Consider the following 10992-nt stretch of genomic DNA (forward strand, 5'->3'; position numbering starts at 1 on the left):
AAGGGCTTAGCAGGTCCCATCACAAGTGCATCATTTGTTGCTCAAAGGGAAAAGTAGCTAATGATCTATGCAAAGTGATCTAGCTACATGGATTACTGAGATGTCCTTTTAACCTTGACAAACAATGAAACGATTCAGAATTTTTTAAAAATAGCCATTAAATACGAAAATTGTTTCCCTGTGATGGAAGAAACTAAGAATTACACGTGTTTAAAAATGGAAGAGAAAGAACTGAAGGAATTTCTGCACCCCTAATTAGCAAAGCTAGACAGAAAGAGCTTGATAAAAACAAAAAAAAACTGCGGATGCTGGAAATCCAAAACAAAAACAAAAACAGAATTACCTGGAAAAACTCAGCAGGTCTGGCAGCATCGGCGGAGAAGAAAAGAGTTGACGTTTCGAGTCCTCATGACCCTTCGACAGAACTTGAGTTCGAGTCCAAGAAAGAGTTGAAATATAAGCTGGTTTAAGGTGTGTGTGTGGGGGGCGGAGAGAGAGAGAGAGAGAGAGAGAGAAGTGGAGTGGGGGTGTAGTTGTAGGGACAAACAAGCAGTGATAGAAGCAGATCATCAAAAGATGTCAACAACAATAGAACAAAATAACACATAGGTGTTAAAGTTGGTGATATTATCTAAACGAATGTGCTAATTAAGAATGGATGGTAGGGCACTCAAGGTATAGCTCTAATGGGGGTGGGGAGAGTATAAAAGATTTTTAAAATTTTTAAAAAAATAATGGAAATAGGTGGGAAAAGGAAAATCTATATAATTTATTGGAAAAAAAAAGGAAGGGGGAAACAGAAAGGGGGTGGGGATGGGGGAGGGAGCTCACGACCTAAAGTTGTTGAATTCAATATTCAGTCCGGAAGGCTGTAAAGTGCCTAGTCGGAAGATGAGGTGTTGTTCCTCCAGTTTGCGTTGGGCTTCACTGGAACAATGCAGCAAGCCAAGGACAGACATGTGGGCAAGAGAGCAGGGTGGAGTGTTAAAATGGCAAGCGACAGGGAGGTTTGGGTCATTCTTGCAGACAGACCGCAGGTGTGCTGCAAAGCGGTCGCAGAGCCTGCCTTTGCACATCCTTGTTATCAAATCCCTCCTTGGTCTTATCTCTCCTTATCTCTGTAATCTTCTCCTGTCCTACAGCCCTCGGAGATCTCTGCACTCCTCCAATCAAGGCATTGTTCACATCACTCCAGCTTTGGTAGTCGTGCCTTCAGCTGTCTAGGCCCCAAGTTCTGGAATTTCCTCCCTATATTTCATCACCTCGCTACATCGCTCCCCTCCTTTTAAGATTCTCCTTAAAACCTACATCTTTTCCCGCCTTGACCTCCTGTGGTTCAGTGTCAAATTCTACTTCTGTGAAGCATTTTGGGGTTTTACTAGTAAAACACTCTATAAACACAGACTGTTGTCGGTCCTTGAGATATAAAAATATTAAATGCTGCAGAAAAAAAGACTGGAATTTATATCGAGCCTTTGACAAATTCAGGACATCATTGGCTGTAAGGCATTTCGGGAAGTACTATTTGAAGCGTGTTCACTGACGTAATATAGAAAATGCAGCAGCCAAGTTGTGCACAGCAAGATCCCACAAGTAGCAATTAAATAAATGGCCGGACCATCTACGTAAATGATACTGGTATAAATAAAGCCAGAAAATTACTTAAAACTAAACTAGGTAAGGAGCAGCAGAGGGTATAAGTTTGAATTAGCAAAAAAAAATCTAAAATTGTTATTAAAAACCTCTTTACTCAAAGTGTGTGGTGGGGGAGGTGAGTGGGCCCTCAGAGTCCCGATTTTGGATTGGGGCCTGATGCTGGGCCCTGCCGACTATGGGGCATTCCCTGCAGGGCACTAGATTTCTGCCAGTGGAGGTCTGTCGGCCTGGGAGAATGCCAGGCAAGGGATTAGGTGGGCCCTGGGGTCTCCCCTGAGGACAAGAGGCAAAACTGGGTGCTGGGAGTGGAGCCTGAGCCCAGAGTGCAGGCTGAAGAAGGGGGAGGTGGAGTCTGGAGCTCGGGGTGTGGGCTGAAGAAGGAAGGACCAGGCACCTCGTGAAGATAGGGAGAGAAGGGCAGCAGCCAAGCAGCTGAAGCAGAAGTTCGAGGGTGGTGAGTCATAGCGTTGAGGAGCCAAGGCCATGAATAGAGCAGGCCAAGGCCTCTGATGATGGTGACAGAGCCAGGAAGCAGCAGCAGAGGGAGCAAACAACCACTAGAGAGCTGGGCACAACTTGGACAGTACCCCTGAGCTCAAGAGGGCACAAAAAGAGGAAGACCCCCTTCGTGTCCATGGGACATGGTAACTGAGTTCACATGGTCACAGGAAATTAGCAATGGGAGCTGCACCAATTGAACTGTGCTATCTGGCTGATTAGAGATCAAGAGTTAAGCTCTCAACTGTATCCTGGAATCTGGAGCATTGGCCGTGAATATCCATTATAAATAGTTTGTTCCTCTAAATTAAGCTTTTCCATTAACGTTCAAGAAGATTGGATGCGATTGGAATAAAGAACCCCTGTGTTATAACCTTCGTGCCAGTCTGTGTGTTGGAATCACAGGTTAAAAATGTTTGGATTATCTGTGCCACTACCCCAAGTAGAGTTCATAGGAATTAGCAAGCCACCTCCCAGCGCCTTAATTGTTGAAAGCCTGTTAAAGGCCAATTATGAGGAACTCATGGTAAATTAGAAGGTGGAGATGGCAAGGGGAGGGGAAGGGGACAGAGAGCGAAGATTGGCTCCAATTCAGATGTGGCATTGCTCAGTTTCATGAATGGGAAAATGCTAAAGAAGAATAGGGGTTTTCAGGGAGCCTGGTTAAAAAGATTGTAAATTGTGACAATTTAACAAAAGTTGACACACGAGGAAACAAATACTTTACTTGCCGTAGATGTTCCGAAGGACATCTATTCTGGCCACATAGTCCCATTCACAGATTAGATACTACCAAAGGAAAAATAACCTTGTGGTGTTTCTCCTGACCTTTAGGATCATGTTGCTCATTTGAAAAAAATTCTAAAAATGCTTTTGTTTCTATGGTTTCCATATGTCATCAGTGTGGCCATCCATTTCTTTGCAGAATAATGCAGATTAAACCATTTCTGAGATGGAAAATCCGGATGGAACCGTGAGTTCGATGTTGACATTGCCAAAGCTCCTTTGGTTAAAATCCAACCTGGATGAATAACTGGAGAGTCTCCTTCTATCTGCCAGCAGTGAGCCTTCTTTGAAACATGAGCTTAGACAGTCTCACTCCATGGGTTTACCGCACAAAAGTCGTTCCTAACTCTCACCCTGCACAAAAACCTATCTTGGCATATTTTAAATCTCTCATGATTAACTAGCTGCTGTCAGGAAGTTAAAAGCAAAATACTGTGGATGCTGGAAATCTGAAACAAAAACAAAAATAGCTGGAAAAACTCAGCAGGTCTGACAGCATCTGTGGAGAAGGATACAGTTAATGTCATGAGGTGGCTGGTTGATGAGAGGCGACTGCTACCTGAAACCACAGCATGACAGCTTGTATTTGTAAACTGCTTGTATTTACATAGTAAATGTTAATGTAGTAAAATGCCCCAAGGTGCTTCACTGGAGCATTATAAAGCAAAACTTGCCACCAAGACACAGAAGGAGATAAGCATCACAAATGCTGGAGATACTCAACAGGTCTAACAGCATCTGTGGAGAGAGAAACAGAGTTAATGTTTTGAGCCGAATATGACTCTTCTTCAGACTTTCCAGCACTTTCTGTCGTATTTTACTTTTGGCGATATTAGGACACATAGGGGTAGGTTCTAATGGAACATCTTAAGGGAGTAAAGCAAGGTAGAGAGGTGGAGAGCTTTAGTAAGGAAATTCTAGAGCTCAGGTCTTGGCAGTGATTGAGTGGTTTAAAATCGGGATGTTCAAGTGGCCAGAATTGGATATGCGCAGGTATTTCAGAGGTTTGTTGGGCTGGAGGAGATAACAGAAATATGGAGGGGTGAGGTCATGGAGGTATTGAAAACAAGGATGAGAGTAAACTTCAGCTTACTTCTCAGTGGTAAAGTGGAGTGGCAGAGAACCTAATGATTATTGACATGTATCATCATTAGGGCTGCATTAAGGTGCTGTTTGATGAGACCTGTTTTTAATTTGCTGTTTTTCTGTAAATATTCATTGAGAGTTTTGTGCTTTTCAGTCAATAAATGAATGTTTTCTAGTTCTTGTGCATTAAAGGCTGTTTTATCTTTCAGTTCTGCCTCGACCACCTGGTTTGAAACCTTGGCCAGAATTTTCCTGTTGGTGATTTGGAGGCAGGGCCCTCTCGCCGAGGGGAAAATGACGAGGGATGATGTCAGGAGGAACCCCTGATGTCATCCCGGTCCATTTAAATATTGAGGAAGCTGGGCGGACAGCGAAATCAGCTGTTTGCCTGCCGACCTGTCAATGCCCAATTGAGGCCATTGACAGGCTAACTAAGATCATTAAAGACCTGCCCGTCCAACCTTAAGGCTGGCGGGCTGGCCAGGAGCCCCAGCGGGCTCCTGATAATACAGGAAACCTCACCCACCGGCGGGATGAGGCTTCATGCCCTTTTTTAAAAAGTTTAATAAAGTTTTTGTCCATTTTATTAACATGTCCCAACTCGTGTGACATGGTCACATGAGGGGGGGCATGTTAATAATTTTTATATCTTTCCATTTTTAATGTTTTTTAACACTGTCAGTGATCTCCCTGAGACAGCACTTAGCCTCAGGGAGCAGTGCGCATGCGTGAAAGAGCGCACTCTGACAGACGGGGAATCCACCCCCCCCCCCCACTCCTCCACCCCCACCCCCCTCCCCCGTACAGGAAGTGCACAGCGCTTCCTGTCGGGCAGGCCGCTGGGCGGGGCCTTAATTGGCCCGCCCACTTAAAATGGAGGTGGGCCCCATTTCGGCGGTGGAGTTTAGCTGCCTACTCGCTGGCTGCCGAGCCGGTGGGGTCCGCCCGCCCATCGAGGTAAGAATTCTGGCCCTTGAGTTCTCTTGGTGGAGGTGGAAAGAAACCCTTGGAATTTTTGTAACTTTGGGCTGTTTTATATTTCTGTGTCGCATAGAATTACACAGAGGGTAAAGCATTCAGACAGACCACTCGGTCCATACTGGTGTTTTGGCTCTTTGTAAATCACCTCCCACCCCAATAAGTGAGTATTACATTATTAATTTGTTCCCCTATTTATCCCATTTTTACAATACCACTATCTGAGGCACATCCGCCTCTAAATAACTAGATCGCTAAGTAATGGCATGGTTTAATGAATGGGAATTGGTGAGAGGTTCGCGGAGCCAATGGCCTGAATTTTTAGGATGGCGGGGACCCCCACTCTGACTGCCCCGCTGCCAATTTACGCTCTAGTGACCATTGATTGGCATTAGGCCGGAATTCTGCCCCTCACTCGGGAGGAGGTCCCGCCTTAGAGAGAGTTGCCGGCCAATCAGAGTGGCTGGCAGCTCCCCCATCCCCGCCGCAATGGCGCTGCAGTGGCTGAGAGAGGAACTGCACCCACCAAGAGGCCTGAGACCAGAGGAAAAGGTAAGTGCCAGGGGCCCCAGGGTGGGGAGGGTAGGGAAGGCCTGGGAGGCGGGGGGGGGGGGGGGGGGGGGGCGTTGTCTGGAGGGGGTAATTGGGGTTCAGGGGGGAGAGAGGTCAGGATGTCACTGGGCCTTTGGGGGGGTGGGGGGGGTGGGAAAGGGGGGAAGGGGCCCTCCCAGCCAGAGCAAGGCTTCTGATGGAGGCATCTCCCCCCCACCCACCCACCACGCCAACCTCCCATCCCAGATCTAACAGACTATTTTCAGCCTCCCCCATGGTGCTTCAATCTGCCCCCCACCTAAAAATTGAGGCTGGGTAGGAAACAGCCCTAAAGTGGCCTCATTCGTGGCAAAGGGCAGGCTTCCCATCCAGGGCATTGCCAGCCCCAGCATAAAATTGCAGCAAGCTCAGGGTGGGCAGGAACCTGGTCGGAATCCCACCCCTGCAATTTCACTCTCCCCTACACCACCCCACCAAACCTAAAAATATGCCAAGGGGAGCGTAAAATTCAGGCCAAAGTCTTATGAACTACATTGTTAAGGTTTAACGGCAATTGCATTGTCAAACAGGTGATGGGTATTTGTCCACCTATAAATGGGGATAAATCAAAGCAGCATATAAACGGGGATAGCTGGGACACTGGGGGTTTAGAGTAGTGTTGACTGTGAACTAAGCCAATAAACTCTGTGTAGCAAAGAAAGCTGCTGTGTCTTAGTTTTAGCTTCACCAACCGGTGTGGATCCAGTAAACACGTTGCACAATTATTCTGCTTGATCAGGAATCCTGCACCATGTTTGTAAACTATGCTGTGTAGGTCCTTTTTTTTTAGGTGCCCGTGCTTTAATTTAAAATCCTTGCCCTTCAAATTAATTGATCCTCTTTGATGTTAAGAAGGAACTTGCTTGCGTCTGAACTCTTGCCCTTAGCCAAAGATTTTCATTGCTCCTCGTACCGATGTCAGTGCACGTTTTCTTAACATATGATGTGACAAGTTCTGATTAATGTGCATTGTGTTTGGGTTCTGTTACTACTCAAGCTGTTCACTAGAACATGTACAGTGAGCAATCTGGCATTTGGGGGGAAGTGGTGGCACGGTGGTATTGTCACTGGGCTAGTAATCCAGAGACCCAGAGTAATACTCTGGGGATTTGGGTGTGAATCCCACCATGGCAGATGGTGAAATCTGAATTCAGTGAAAATCTGGAATTAACAGTCTGACGCTGACTCATGAAACCATTGCCGATTGTCATAAAAACCCATCTGGTTCACTTGGCCCCTTTAGGGAAGGAAATCTGCTGTCCTTACCTGGTCTGGCCTACATGTGGCTCCAGACCCAACCAGCAATCTGGTTGACTCTTTAATGCCCTCTGAACAAGGGCAATTAGGGATGGGCAATAAATACTGGCCTAGCCAGCGATGCCAACATCCCACGAACAAATAAACTAAAAATCCTCCTGTGCTGAAATTTCTATGTTTTAAAAGCTATGTCTATTTTAAACGAGAAATTATTCTTAAAAAGAAATTACTTGGTGATTTTAATATTTTTAAATTTTTTTTTCTTGGGATTTGCATGTCGCTGGTAAGGCCAGCATTTATTGCCCATCCTTAATTGCCCTTGAGAAGGAAATGCGCCACCTTCATGAATGCTGCGGTGGTTGGCATGCTTGTTTTGCGTTGTTCTATTACTTTGTGGAAGCCTTAATCCATTTGCAATGAAATAAGAGGAATATCATCCAAACAGCCCCTAATGCCTAAAGTAGTTTCTAAGCTTTAATACACTGTGATCCCTACCAATCTAACGATGGCGTTTTCGTTGGGATTGTGGACTACCTAGTTAGTTATATATGTTTCCATTTGAAAGTAGACTGGAGTGATAGCGACAGGGGGTGAATACAAATCGGTTGATGAGCAAATGGGGAGGGAACAGTCCAAAAGGTGGTCGAGTTGGTGAGTTGATTAGTTGCAGGAGGGATTCTGTTCCTAGTTCCTGGTGGTCCCAATCAGGAAGTGTCTGCTTTCTTTAACAACGTAACAGCGGGAGAAGTGGATTTGAGGGAAAGACAAATTACAAACGGAACATGCAAAATCCCCCCTGCTGGAGCTTATGTAGATTCCTGCCGCATTTGCTGATTAAATGTTTGCTCCGATTCTGAGCTGCCAGGTTAAGCTCTTCGTTCTGAGCAGTAATCCTCTTAGTAGATAAGATGCTAATCTGGTAAAGTCGTGATGCCACCACCAGATCTCCCGGTATAGCTCCTGTTATTCCTAAATTCCCTTGGATGCAGCTTCCTGCTGCTGCACAATCGGCTTCAGCTGAGATCAACCTTAATAAAGTGGGACAGTTGTGCATCACTAACTGGGCAGGATGACTTGTGAGGTCACGTCAAGTAAGCTTATTACACATGTCGATAATACCATGGTCTTATTGGCTTCTCAAGATAGTCAAATAACAGGGATGCTTCCTCCCTGCTACACAAAAAACAAATAAATCCTAAATAGTGTACAATCATCTTTATGGAACAGTCTGCTGTTTCTTTTAGCCTTTAGTGCTGTGAAGAGGCTCACAACAAAAACAACTTATTTATATTGTGCCTTTAACATAATAAAATGTCTTAGGATACTTCACAGGAGCATCATATAACAATCTATGACATTGAGACACATAGGGAGTTATTAGGTCAGATGATCGAACAATTTGACAAAGAGCTTGATTTTAAGGAGTGTCGTAAAGGAGGAAAGTGATGTAGATTTATAATCTAGAGTTAGCTGAGATTTGTAGGGAAGGTATTCCAGAGCTTAGGTCTTAAAATATGGATGGCACAGCCACCATTGGTGGAGTGATTAAAATTGGTGATGCACAAGAGGCCAGAAACAGATGAGCACAGATATCACAGAGGATTGTGGAACTGGAGGAGTTTACAGAGATATGGTGGTAGGTGGTGGGCGGGGCCGGGGTCATGGAGGGATTTGAAATCAAGGGTGAGCATTTTTAAATCAAAATTTTGCTTGACTGGGCACCAATGTACGTCGTTGAGAATGGGGAACAGGACCTGGTGCAAGTTAATACATGCACAGCAGAGGTTTGGATGACCTCAAGTTTATGGCGGGTAGAATGTGGGCATCCAGGCAGGAGTGCATTAGAATAGTCAAGTCCAGGGGGAGATGGTGGTGTCGTGGTAATGTCACTGGACTAGTAACCCAGAGGCCCAGGTGAATGCTCTGGGGGCTTGTGTTCAAATCCCACCATGGTAGCTGGTAGAATTTGAATTTAGTTAATAAATCTGGAATATAAAGCTAGTCTCAATAACAGTGACAATGAAACTATCAAGAATTGTTGTAAAAACCCATCTGGTTTACTAATGTCCTCTAGGGAAGGAAATCTGCTGTCCTTATCTGGTCTGGCCTACATGTTAATTCAGACCCACAGCAATGTGGATGACTCTTAACTACCCTCTAAAATGGCCTAGCATGGCGAGTTCAAGGGCAATTAGGGATGGGCAACAAATGTTGGCCTTGCCAGCGATGCCAACATCTCATGAAAGAATAAAAGGGAAAAAAAATCAAGTGGCAGGTGAGCAGAGACAATTAAAAATAAAATAAATGTTTTTCACCCTTTAGGGGCTTCTTGTACAAATATTGTATTTGAGAAGCTGAGAAGATGTCATAGCTGATATATTGCCCATCTCCTTTGTTTAATAGAACAGCTGCAGCCCAACAGAATCCCGAGTGGTCATGTGAAGCCCTTTAGTCAGTGCAGGCCCCGCAAAAATACAATGGTCATTCGTTGTTTGTTCCGAAAACTTTCATATCAAACTTCACCACGTGACAATGATAGATGCATGATGGGATGTTCAAAATGGCTGTGGATGCTCTCTTTTTCTTTAACACCCACTGTGATAGAGTTCCATTTGGATTAGAGTAAATAATGAGGCCAAGAATGTCAATAGGTTAAGGACTGCGTCATCATTGTAAATTTGGTAGCCCTTAGTTTCTTCGACAGTCTGATATATTTAGCTATCTACTTCAAGCTTTCAGTTCATCCATTAGAGAGGATAGCACTGATCCAACAATTCAACTATTGCTGTTAACTATTAGATCCAGATGGAATTGAGTTGTTATATTTGTTTGTTCTTCCAATTTTGGTGTTTATGTTTGTTGCAAAGTTAGGGCAACTCTACTAAGACTGGACTAAAGGGAGAGAAGTAGTATTAAAGACTGCAATGATTAGGATTGTTGGACTGCTGGTGTGTTGAAGGTGGCAGAGATAGTTCAGGAGAAGCCCTCTTTGATGAGCTGCTCTCTGGGAGCTCTGGCAGCTAAGAGCACTAATGGGCAATTCTACTTCTGTTGCCCAAGTGGTGATAAGACCTGGCATGTGACAAGAACTCTCCAAAGTTATGGACTATGCAGCAGATGACCATAAATCCGAATACCCACTCAGGACTGTGCCGCACAGCTTATTCGGAACAAACCTGGCAGCTGAAATATTACTTGGGCGTGCCCTTTGTGTGCCTGCCGATGCTTTCGGTGGTAGCATGGCTCTCATCGTAGACCTGGGGTTCTGCCAGGTTCCTGACAGAAGTTATGAGTCTGAAGGTGATAGCCGTCGTCACCCAATGGCCAAGCCCATAACCTGATGGCCTTGTTGGAATAAAGGCAAAGAGGACTGGCACTGGATAAATGAATTGTGATTGCTGCCGGGAAACAGGCACAGACCTACGTGATGTGCTGTGTATGACTACAAACAGGCTGGGTGTTGAGGGAGTCGACTCACTTTCTATTGACAAATATGTCAGGGTGGCGATGGGGAGCCGTCAAAGGCATCTTACGCCTGGGGACGACTGCAAGCCTAGAGCTCTGTTCTACCATTTCACTCTGTCCAGTATGAAAGAGATATAGCTGTTCCTCCTGGCATAGAGAGCCTCAGTAACCTTCCTTATGTGGCGATGGTCTGCAAAGTGTAAGGTGCCATTGGTGTCACAAGCTGCCTGGAAGGAGCCTGTGGCATGTAAAGGAAGGGTCATGGTGACCGTGACAACTCTGGGCAGTTCTGTCAATGCCCTGACATGACACTCGAGTGGTGGCAGCAGGTGCCATAGCTCATGGTCGGGCCTCTTTTTTAGTGACGCTAAGGGGACTCAGACATAGATGTGTAGATGGGAGATGTGCTGACTGAATACCCACTGTGCGCATGGCCTCCTGCTTAATTGCCCTCTTCTCCATCATCAGGACAAAAGCAAGAATGCCAAATTTCAAATGATCACAACAATTTATATGATAATGCGCCTCTCTTCCTTCAAATCTTTCAGTATGCTCCCTCAAACTTCATTCTTCAGTCCGAAACAGGCCCAGGGGGTTGGAGGTTGGGGGTTGGGGGGGGGGATCGTCCCAGATTTGCACAAAGTGCGGTAGTAGGGGGGTGGAAGGATATCTAAC

The sequence above is a fragment of the Carcharodon carcharias genome, chromosome 9, assembly GCF_017639515.1.
Source record: "Carcharodon carcharias isolate sCarCar2 chromosome 9, sCarCar2.pri, whole genome shotgun sequence".
NCBI lineage: Eukaryota > Metazoa > Chordata > Chondrichthyes > Lamniformes > Lamnidae > Carcharodon > Carcharodon carcharias.